This window comes from Arachis stenosperma, chromosome 10 (genome assembly GCF_014773155.1).
Source record: "Arachis stenosperma cultivar V10309 chromosome 10, arast.V10309.gnm1.PFL2, whole genome shotgun sequence".
Lineage (NCBI taxonomy): Eukaryota > Viridiplantae > Streptophyta > Magnoliopsida > Fabales > Fabaceae > Arachis > Arachis stenosperma.
The window spans coordinates 106,865,936-106,876,917 of NC_080386.1; the positions used below are offsets into that span (position 1 = coordinate 106,865,936).

A 10,982-nucleotide genomic window follows, 5' to 3' on the forward strand; every position below is an offset into this window, starting at 1 on the left:
TCAAAATCTTTCACTTAATTTTCGAAAATTACTTCTCTTCTTCTCACATCTTTCTATTTATGGACTAACACTATCCCTTAATGCAAAATTCGAACTCTATCTTCTTTGATAAGTTCGAATTTTCTACTTCTGCCTTCTAATTTTCTTTTCCTCTGACACCTCAAGGAATCTCTATACTGTGACATAGAGGATTCCATATTTTCTTGTTCTCTTCTCTTTCATATGAGCAGGAACAAAGACAGAGCTAGGATATGGTTGGACTCACAACCTAAAGAAAGCCTGGACTCTTGGGAAAAGCTAGTCAATGCCTTCTTGGCAAAGTTCTTTCCACCTCAAAAATTGAGTAAGCTTAGAGTGGAAGTCCAAACCTTCAGACAGAAGGATGGAGAATCCCTCTATGAAGCTTGGGAAAGATACAAACAATTAATCAGAAAATGTCCCTCAGACATGCTTTCTGAATGGAGCATCATAGGTATTTTCTATGATGGTCTCTCTGAACTATCCAAGATGTCTTTGGATAGCTCTGCTGGAGGATCTCTTCATCTGAAGAAGACGCCTACAGAGGCTCAGGAACTAATTGAGATGGTTGCAAATAACCAATTCATGTACACTTCTGAAAGGAATCCTGTGAACAATGGGACAAGTCAGAAGAAAGGAGTTCCTGAGATTGACACTCTGAATGCCATGCTGGCTCAGAATAAGATATTGACTCAACAAGTCAATTTGATTTCTCAAAGTCTGTCTGGAATGCAAAATGCACCTGGCAGTACTAAGGATGCTTCATCTGAGGAAGAAGCTTATGATCCTGAGAACCCTTCAATGGAAGAGGTGAATTACCTAGGAGAACCCTATGGAAACACCTATAATTCTTCATGGAGAAATCATCCAAATTTCTCATGGAAGGATCAACAGAGACCTCAACAAGGTTTCAACAACAATAATGGTGGAAGAAACAGGTTTAGCAATGGCAAGCCTTTTCCATCATCTTCTCAGCAACAGACAGAGAATTCTAAGCAGAACCCCTCTGACTTAGTAACCATGGTCTCTGATCTAATCAAAACCACTCAAAGTTTCATGACTGAAACAAGGTCCTCCATTAGGAATTTGGAGGCACAAGTGGGACAGCTGAGCAAGAAAGTTACTGAACTCCCTCCTAGTACTCTCCCAAGCAATACAGAAGAAAATCCAAAAGGAGAGTGCAAGGCCATCAGCATGGCCGAATTTGGAGAGGAAGGAGAGGAAGTGAACGCCACTGAGGAAGACCTCAATGGGCGTGCACTGACCTCCAATGAGTTCCCTAATGAGGAACCATGGGAATCTGAGGCTCAAAATGAGACCATAGAGATTCCATTGGACTTACTTCTGCCTTTCATGAGCTCTGATGAGTATTCTTCCTCTGAAGAGGATGAGTATGTCACTGAAGAGCAAGTTGCTAAATACCTTGGAGCAATCATGAAGCTAAATGACAAGTTATTTGGAAATGAGACTTGGGAGAATGAACCTCCTTTGCTCACCAAAGAACTGGATGACTTGTCTAGGCAGAAACTGCCTCAAAAGAGGCAGGATCCTGGGAAGTTTTCAATACCTTGTACTATAGGCACCATGACCTTCAAGAAGGCCTTGTGTGACTTAGGGTCAAGTGTAAACCTCATGCCCCTCTCTGTAATGGAGAAGCTAGGGATCTTTGAGGTGCAAGCTGCAAAAATCTCACTAGAGATGGCAGACAACTCAAGAAAACAAGCCTATGGACTTGTAGAGGACGTTCTGGTTAAAGTTGAAGACCATTACATCCCTGCTGATTTCATAGTCCTAGAGACTGGGAAGTGCATGGATGAAACCATCATCCTTGGCAGACCCTTCCTAGCCACAGCAAAGGCTGTGATTGATGTTGATAGAGGCGAACTGATCATTCAAGTGAATGAAGAATCCTTTGTGTTTAAGGCTCAAGGATATCCCTCTGTCATCATGGAGAGGAAGCATGAAGAGCTTCTCTCAAAACAGAGTCAAACAGAGCCCCCACAGTCAAACTCTAAGTTTGGTGTTGGGAGGCCACAACCAAACTCTAAGTTTGGTGTTGAACCCCTACATTCAAACTCTAAGTTTGGTGTTGGGAGGTTCCCACATTGCTCTGATCATTTGTGAGGCTCCATGAGAGCCATCTGTCAAGCTACTGACATTAAAGAAGCGCTTGTTGGGAGGCAACCCAATGTTATATTTTGACTATTTTCTTTTGTTATTTTATGTTTTTTGTAGGTTGATGATCATAAGAAGTCACAAAATCCATTGAAAAAAGCAAAAACAGAATGAAAAACAGGAAGAAAAACAGCACACCCTGGAGGAAGAACCCACTGGCGTTTAAACGCCAGTGAGGCTAGCAGTTGGGCGTTTAACGCCCAGTCTGGCACCATTCTGGGCGTTTAACGCCAGAAAGGGGCACCAGACTGGCGTTAAACGCCAGAAAAGGGCAAGAACCTGGCGTTAAACGCCAGGAATGGGCACCAGCCCGGCGTTTAATGCCAGAATTGGCTCAAAACGTGATTTTGAAAGCCATTTGGTGCAGGGATGACTTTTCCTTGACACCTCAGGATCTATGGACCCCACAGGATCCCCACCAACCCCACCACTCTCTCTCTTCTTCTTCACCCATTCACCAATCACCTCAACATCTCTTTCTCTTCACCACTCACATCCATCCTTGATAAACCACCACTTCTCCCCCTCTTTGGCCGAACACAAAGCCATTCCCTTCTTCCCCATTTCTTCTTCTTCTACCCTCTTCTTTCTTCTTTTGCTCGAGGACGAGCAAACCTTTTAAGTTTGGTGTGGTAAAAGCATTGCTTTTTGTTTTTCCATAACCATTTATGGCATCCAAGGCCGGAGAAACCTCTAGAAAGAGGAAAGGGAAGGCAAAAGCTTCCACCTTCGAGTCATGAGAGATGGAGAGATTCATCTCAAGGGTGCATCAAGACCACTTCTATGAAGTTGTGGCCATGAAGAAGGGTCAACTTTGATCAAAGGTTGGACCAAGTCCTCATAAACATTTGAGAAGAGGGCGCTCAATGGAAGAGAAACTCAAGAGGGAAGCCAGTTCAACTGAGAAGGCATGACCTCAAGCTCATCACTAAGAAAAGGATGGAGCAAACAAGAGACCCCACTCATCATGAGATCCCTGAGATCCCTCAAGGGATGCACTTTCCTCCACAAGACTATTGGGAGCAACTAAACACCTCCCTAGGAGAATTGAGTTCCAACATGGGACAATTAAGGGTGGAGCACCAAGAACATTCCATCCTCCTCCATGAAATTAGAGAAGATCAAAGAATCATGAGAGAGGAGCAACAAAGACAAGGAAGAGATATTGAGGAGCTCAAGCACTCCATAGGATCTTCAAGAGGAAGAAAGAGCCGCCATCACTAAGGTGGACCCGTTCTTTAATCTCCTTGTTCTTTATTTTCTTGTTTTTCGAATTTTTATGCTTATGTTTGTCCATGTTTGTGTCTTATGATCATTAGTGTCTTAGTGTCTATGCCTTAAAGTTATGAATGTCCTATGAATCCATCACCTTTCTTAAATGAAAACTGTTTTTATTACAAAAGAACAAGAAGTACAGGATTTCAAATTCATCTTTAAAACTAGCTTAATTAGTTTGATGTGGTGACAATACTTTTTGTTTTCTGAATGTATGCTTGAACAGTGCATATGTCTTTTGAATTTGTGGTTCATGAATGTTAAAATTGTTGGCTCTTGAAAGAATGATGAAAAAGGAGACATGTTACTGAGGATCTGAAAAATCATAAAAATGATTCTTGAAGCAAGAAAAAGCAGTGAATACAAAAAAAAAAAAGAGAAAAAAAGGGGAAGGAGAAAAACGAAAAAAAAAAAAGAGAAAGAAAAAGAAAGAAATAAAGTTGTGATCCAAGGCAAAAAGAGTGTGCTTAAGAACCCTGGACACCTCTAATTGGGGACTCTAGCAAAGCTGAGTCACAATCTGAAAAGGTTCACCCAATTATGTGTCTGTGGCATGTATGTATCCGGTGGTAATACTGGAAGACAGAGTGCTTTGGGCCACAGCCAAGACTCAATAAGTAGCTGTGTTCAAGAATCATCATACTTAACTAGGAGAATCAATAACACTATCCGGATTCTGAGTTCCTAAAGAAGCCAATCATTCTGAATTTCAAAGGATAAAGTGAGATGCCAAAACTGTTCGGAGGCAAAAAGCTACTAGTCCCGCTCATCTAATTTGGAGCTAAGTTTCATTGATAATTTGGAGTCTATAGTATATTCTCTTCTTTTTATCTTATTTGATTTTCAGTTGCTTGAGGACAAGCAACAATTTAAGTTTGGTGTTGTGATGAGCGGATAATTTGTACGCTTTTTGGCATTGTTTTTAGTATGTTTTTAGTAGTTTGAGTTGAGTTTTTAGTATATTTTTATTAGTTTTTAGTTAAAATTCACTTTTTTGGACTTTACTATGAGTTTGTGTGTTTTTCTGTGATTTCAGGTATTTTCTGGCTGAAATTGAGGGACCTGAGCAAAAATCTGATTCAGAGACTAAAAAGGACTGCAGATGCTGTTGGATTCTGACCTCCCTGCACTCGAAGTGGATTTTCTGGAGCTACAGAAGCCCAATTGGCGCGCTCTCAACGGCGTTGGAAAGTAGACATCCTGGGCTTTCCAGCAATATATGATAGTCCATACTTTGCCCAAGATTTGATGGCCCAAACCGGCGTTGAAAGTCACCTACAGAATTTCCAGTGTTAAACGCCGGAACTGGCACCTAAATGGGAGTTAAACGCCCAAACTGGCATAAAAGCTGGCGTTTAACTCCAAGAAGAGTCTCTACACGAAAATGCTTCAATGCTCAGCCCAAGCACACACCAAGTGGGCCCGGAAGTGGATTTTTATGTCATTTACTCATCTCTGTACACCCTAGGCTACTAGTTTTCTATATATATGACCTTTTACTATTGTATTCTCATCTTGGTTCTTCTGGTTCCCTCTCTGGGGCCGAAACCAATGATCACTTTTGTTCTTATGTATTTTCAACGGTGGAGTTTCTACACACCATAGATTAAGGTGTGGAGCTCTGCTGTACCTCGAGTATTAATGCAATTACTATTGTTCTTCTATTCAATTCCGCTTGTTCTTTGTCCAAGATATCACTTGTTCTTCAACTTGATGAATGTGATGATCCATGACACTCAGCATCATTCTCACCTATGAACAAGGTGACTGACAACCATTCTTGTTCTACAAGCAATCAAGGCTCTAGTGAATATCTCTTGGATTCTTTAATCGGAATCTTTGTGGTATAGGCAGGACCTGATGGCGGCATTCAAGAGAATCCGGAAGGTCTAACCTTGTCTGTGGTATTCTGAGTAGGATTCAATGATTGAATGACTGTGACGTGCTTCAAACTCCTAGCAGGCGGGGCGTTAGTGACAGACGCAAAAGTATCAATGGATATTATTCCGGCCTGACCGAGAACCGACAGCTGAATTCCGCTATGCTGTGACAGGGCATATGCCAATCGCTTTCACTGAGAGGATGGGAGGTAGCCACTGACAATGGTGAAACCCTACACGAGCTTGCCATGGAAAGGAGTAAGAAGGATTGGATGAAGACAGTAGGAAAGCAGAGAGACGGAAGGGAAGGCATCTTCATGCGCTTATCTGAAGTTCCTACCAATGAATTACATAAGTATCTCTATCTTTATCTTTTATGTTATTTTCGTTCATCACCATCATACATTTGAGTCTGCCTGACTAAGATTTACAAGATGACCATAGCTTGCTTCATAGCAACAATCTCCGTGGGATCGACCCTTACTCACGTAAGGTATTACTTGGACGACCCAGTGCACTTGCTGGTTAGTTGTGCGAAGTTGTGTTTATGCCATGGTATTGAGCACCAAGTCTTTGGAGCCATTACCGGGGATTATTTGAATATGGACAAAGTAGTGATCACAATTTCGTGCACCATCAATGCAGACTCTCCAAGCATTCTGAACTCTAGTTGCTATGAGCTCTCTGATGTGCGGAAAACGATCCGACACAAAACTCACCGGCAAGTGTACCGGGTCGCATCAAGTAATAACAACTCACATGAGTGAGGTCGATCCCACAGGGATTGAAGGATTGAGCAATTTTAGTTTAGTGGTTGGTTTAGTCAAGCGAATCAAGTATTGGTTGAGTGATTTGTGTTTAACAGGAAGTAAATGACAGTAAATGTAAAGAGGGAAGGGCAAATTGCAGTAAATTAAAGAGCAGGAAAGTAAACTTGCAGAATCTTAAAGAACAAGAAAGTAAATGACTGAAACTTAAAGTGCAAGAAATGTAAATTGCAGTAACTTAAATTGCAAGGAATGTAAATTGCTTGAATATAAAAGGGGTTTGAGGACTGGGATTGCAGAATCTAAACAAAGAGAAATTATTGCCACAATTAATAAGGCAGAAATTGAATTGGAAGCTATGATGATTCTAACAGAAATTGAAATTAAAATGCAGCAAGGTTCACAGATGAACCAAAAGGAAATTGGGATCTCAGGGTTCAAGAGACTAGGTAGCAGAGCCTAGATCTCAATTACCTTCCCAGATCCAAGTAATCAAAGAAATTAACAAGAATTAGAAGAAGAAGCAGTAAAGGAAATTGAAATTGAATTCAATTATGCAGAAGGTGATTGAAGAGATTTTGAATGGAGGTTGAGACAGAATTTCCTCAACTCTTCACACCCAAAACTCAAAACAAGAAAATTAAAAGTGCTCAGGCAAGAATGAGGAAGAAGAGAGATCAATTCTCCTCCCCAATTCTCTGAACTCTCGGTCAAATTTCTCAAGGAAAGTGCAAAAGCTCAAAGCTCAAAGAAAGTGCCAAATTCAAAAGCAAAGCTAAAAGTTCAAAGTAAAGGTGAAAGTAAAAGTCCTAATTACATCAAACTAACTCCTATTTATACACTTTCTATTCTTGGATATTGGGATTTGGATGGGCTTTTGATTTGGTGAAGAAATGAATTCAATTGGAATTTTAATTGAATTTTTCGGCCCAAAATGGTAGCTCCCAGGAGGCTGCCCTGCCCTTGTGGAGGGCAGGGCAGGATTTGGTTCGTGTTGGTGCTTCCTTGGTGCGGCTTGGTGCAGTCTTGGTGCGCAAAACGCTGCCCTGCCCTCGCGGAGGGCAGGGCAGGAAAAATTGGTGCGCCAAATTCAAGCTGTGGTGCGCGCTGGTGCTGCCAGGAACGTGCCTTGGTGCGCAGAACACTGCCCTGCCCTCGCGGAGGGCAGGGCAGGAAAAATTGGTGCTGCCAGGATCGAGATGGTGCGCCAGAATTGAGCCTTGGTGCGCCAGAATTGAGCCTTGGTGCGCCAGATCCATGCACCAACAAAATGCTGCCCTGCCCTCGCGGAGGGCAGGGCAGTGTCTTCACTTTGATGTCCCAGGTTCGAATCATGGCCGAAACACACGCTCATTCATTTTTCTTGGTTTCTTGGCACGGTGATGGGACTTAGTTCCTTGCCTCCTCATGGTCCCGTGTTCAACTCTTGTGGCAAGCATTTGGAGACATTTTCCTTTGATTTTCTCCCTTGGTGAGCCCGATACTGCCCTTGTGGAGGGCAGGGCAACATTTTATTCCTCTTGATTCCAAGGCACAAATTTGTGCTCTGCCCTTGTAGTGGGCAGGGCAGAGTTGCCTTCCTTTCTTAGTTCCCTTATGTTGCCCTCCTAGAGGGCAGTGTGCCCTTGTGGAGGACAATGCTTGCCTCCCTCATTGCATGCGACACACTTTTCCTTCCTTTGACTAAGCTTCCTTCTCCTTGGGTCACGCTTTCTTAGGCCACGCTTTTCTCTTTTTTTCTTTTCTTCACCTACAATAAACCAAAACAACCACTCAAAGTATCACTAAATTCAAGAGGCTTATAAATCAATTAAAATTCAATTAAAATTAGCTTAAACCTCATGATTTAACATTAATTTCATGGTGGTTGCTTGATTTAAAGAAGTTATGCATTTTCACTCCAAATCACTTACTTAGGATGCAAGAAAGTGCATAAATGCTAACAAAACAAGTGAAATTAGCTTGAAAAATGGGTATATGATGACTTGTCATCACTCTCCATGTTCATTTTTCACTGTAGTGACTCCAGATTTCTTGGGCACCACTTGTACTGGGCTTACTCATTCACTGTCTGAAATGGGATATATGATACCTGCCTCCAATAGTCTGGTCACTTCCTTTTTGACAACTTCCAAGATGGTGGGATTCAATCTTCTTTGCGGTTGACGGACAGGTCTTGCTCCCTCTTCTAAAAATATTCTGTGCTCGCATACTTGAGGGTTGATTCCCACTATGTCTGCCAAACTCCACCCAATTGCCTTCTTATGCTTCCTCAGTACATCAAGTAACTGCTCTTCTTGTTGAGAAGTCAGTTCTCTTGCAATAATAACCGGAAGCTTCTGCTCATCCTCAAGGTAAGCATATTTGAGATGTGGAGGGAGAGGTTTCAATTCTAACTTTTGATCATGGGCAGGCTCTGGGTTATCTGGGGCTTGTGAAAATGGCGAAGTATTCTCATTGTCAGTTAAGAGGGTCCCCACACTTGGACCTTGTCCAGTGTGCCTCTCTTCAAACTCTTCTTTTTGAACTTCAGCCATACTTTCGTCTATGACATCACACTGGAAGATAGAACGATCTTCTGGGGGGTTGTCAATGACTCCATTCAGATTGAAGATTACTATGCGGCCATCTATTTCAAAGGAGTATGTCCCTGAAAAAGCATCCAATTTGAATTTTGATGTCTTCAGGAATGGTCTTCCAAGTAGGATTGATGATGGCTTATCTGAATCATTATGGGGCATCTCCAAGATATAAAAATTAGTGGGAAATGTGAGCCCTTTAATGTTCACCAAAACATCTTCAGCAACTCCAGCCACTGTAATAATGCTTTTATCTGCTAACACAAAACGAGCTGCCGACCTTTTTAAGGGAAGGAGCCTTAAAACATCATATATAGACAAAGGCATTATACTGACACATGCTCCTAAATCAGACATGCAATCATAAATTACTACACCACCAATAGTACAACTAACTCTGCAAGGACCTGGATCACTACATTTTTCAGGTAATCCTCCCATTAAAGCAGATATAGAACTACCTAAAGGAATAGTTTCTAATTCATTAATTTTGTCTTTATGGATACATAAGTCTTTTAGAAACTTTGCATATTTAGGTACCTGCTGAATAACATCAAAAAGGGGAACAGTTACCTCAACCTTTTTGAATATTTCTACCATTTTAGGATCAGGTTCCAGCTGCTTCCTAGGCTTCCTTGCAAGTTGTGGAAATGAAATGGGAGTAGTGTTTTTTGTGGTGCTTGCACCTTTTTGTGCTTCTTCCTGTGGTTGAGCTATCTCTTCTTCAGCTATGTCCTGTATATCCTCTTTCTCTTCAACATCTTCGATTTCTACCACCTCTTCAGCTAAGGCATATTCTGGTGAGCTTGGTTCCTCCTGATTCCTCTCCTGCAGTGTGGTTCCGGACCTCAGGGTGATGGCATTAATGCCTCCCTTTGGATTGGGTAATGGTCGAGAGGGGATTCCAGTGGTGCTTGAAGGTTGGTTACTGGAATTTTGTGCTGAACCAAGTTGTGTCATAAAAGCTTGCAGAGTAGAGGTGAAACCATTCAGACTGGCATTAATACTGTTCATGATGGTATTTTCCATGGCCAGTTGTCTTTTCTCAAAAGCTTGTAATAAATCTTCATTAGAAGATACAGAAGAATGAGTAAATTGAGAGGTTTGCTGCTGATTGTTCGGTGGTCCTTGGTTTTGCCTCAGGTGAGGTGCTCGGTAAGGTTGATTTTGCTTCCTGTTGTTGTAATTATTCCACCTCTGATTTCCCTGATTATCTCTGCCTCCCCTATTATTGTTGTCCCTCCAATTCTGGTTTGAATTGTCCTACCATCCATGGTTATTATTTCCACTTTGATTGTACCCTTGGTTGGGGCGGTTATAGAAGTTGTGAGTAGATGCCACCATGTTGTCTTCTTGTTGGAGCTGCGAGCATTCATCAGTGTAATGACTGTAATCAGCACAAATTCCGCAAATCCTTTGTGGAACTAGTTGTTGGTTTTGCTGCGGTTGAGTTTGCTGAGCTTGTTGATTTAACTGCATTTGCTTCAGTAGGTTGGTCATTTCACAGATGCTTCGATTTAGAGCAGCAGTCTCTATGCCAGAAGATACTTCTGCAACGGCCCTTGAACAGCCTTGCTTCTGTCTGTGGTTCCAAGTAGATTCAGCTAAATCACTGATCAATTGCCAAGCTTCATCAGTGGTATTGTACTTCTTCATAGACCCATTGCTGGCACTTTCCAATGTGGTCTTATCTTGGGGCCTCATACCTTGTGTGATATAGCTGAGTAGCACGATCTTGTCAATCATGTGGTGGGGGCATGCTTCCAGAAGATTATTGAAGCGCTCCCAATATTCAAAGAGAGTCTCATTGTCATCCTGAACAATTGTAGAGATATCCTTCCTCAGTTTATCAGTAACTTCAGATGGAAAGAATTTCTCCAGAAACTCCTTTCTGAGTGTATCCCAGTTGGATACATTTGCTAGAGGTTGAGTGTAGTACCACTCTCTTGCTTTTCCCTCAAGAGAGAACGGAAAAGCTTTCAGCAGAATTGAAGTTTCATCAGTGCCATCACGCCTGACAGTAGAACAGGCTACCTGGAAATCTCTCAAGTGCTTGATAGGCTCTTGAGCAGGTAGGCCATGAAACTTGGGCATCAAATTTAGCAGTGCGGTCTTTATTTCAAAATCCGTAGCTACCGCGGGATGATGCGCTTGAAACGGTTGCATTGTAAAATCAGGAGCTCCTTCCTCCTGAATGGTAACTCTTCTAGCTGCCATGTTTTCTGCACGTAAAACAACCGAATCAGTTGAACGGGGGCTGGTTTCTTCCCCAGATTCACTTTCAGATC

General features: G+C 42.0%; 2 non-coding genes across 2 annotated transcripts; one reads left to right on the top strand and one right to left on the bottom strand.

The window, feature by feature from the left end:
• Positions 1 to 345: 345 nt before the first annotated feature.
• Positions 346 to 453, bottom strand: LOC130958471 (small nucleolar RNA R71). Its single transcript, XR_009077591.1, has one exon. It is a non-coding gene; the product is annotated as a small nucleolar RNA R71 (small nucleolar RNA).
• Positions 454 to 10,434: 9,981 nt separating this feature from the next.
• LOC130958306 (small nucleolar RNA R71) lies at positions 10,435 to 10,542 on the top strand. The gene has a single exon (XR_009077435.1). It is a non-coding gene; the product is annotated as a small nucleolar RNA R71 (small nucleolar RNA).
• The last annotated feature ends 440 nt before the right edge of the window (positions 10,543 to 10,982 follow it).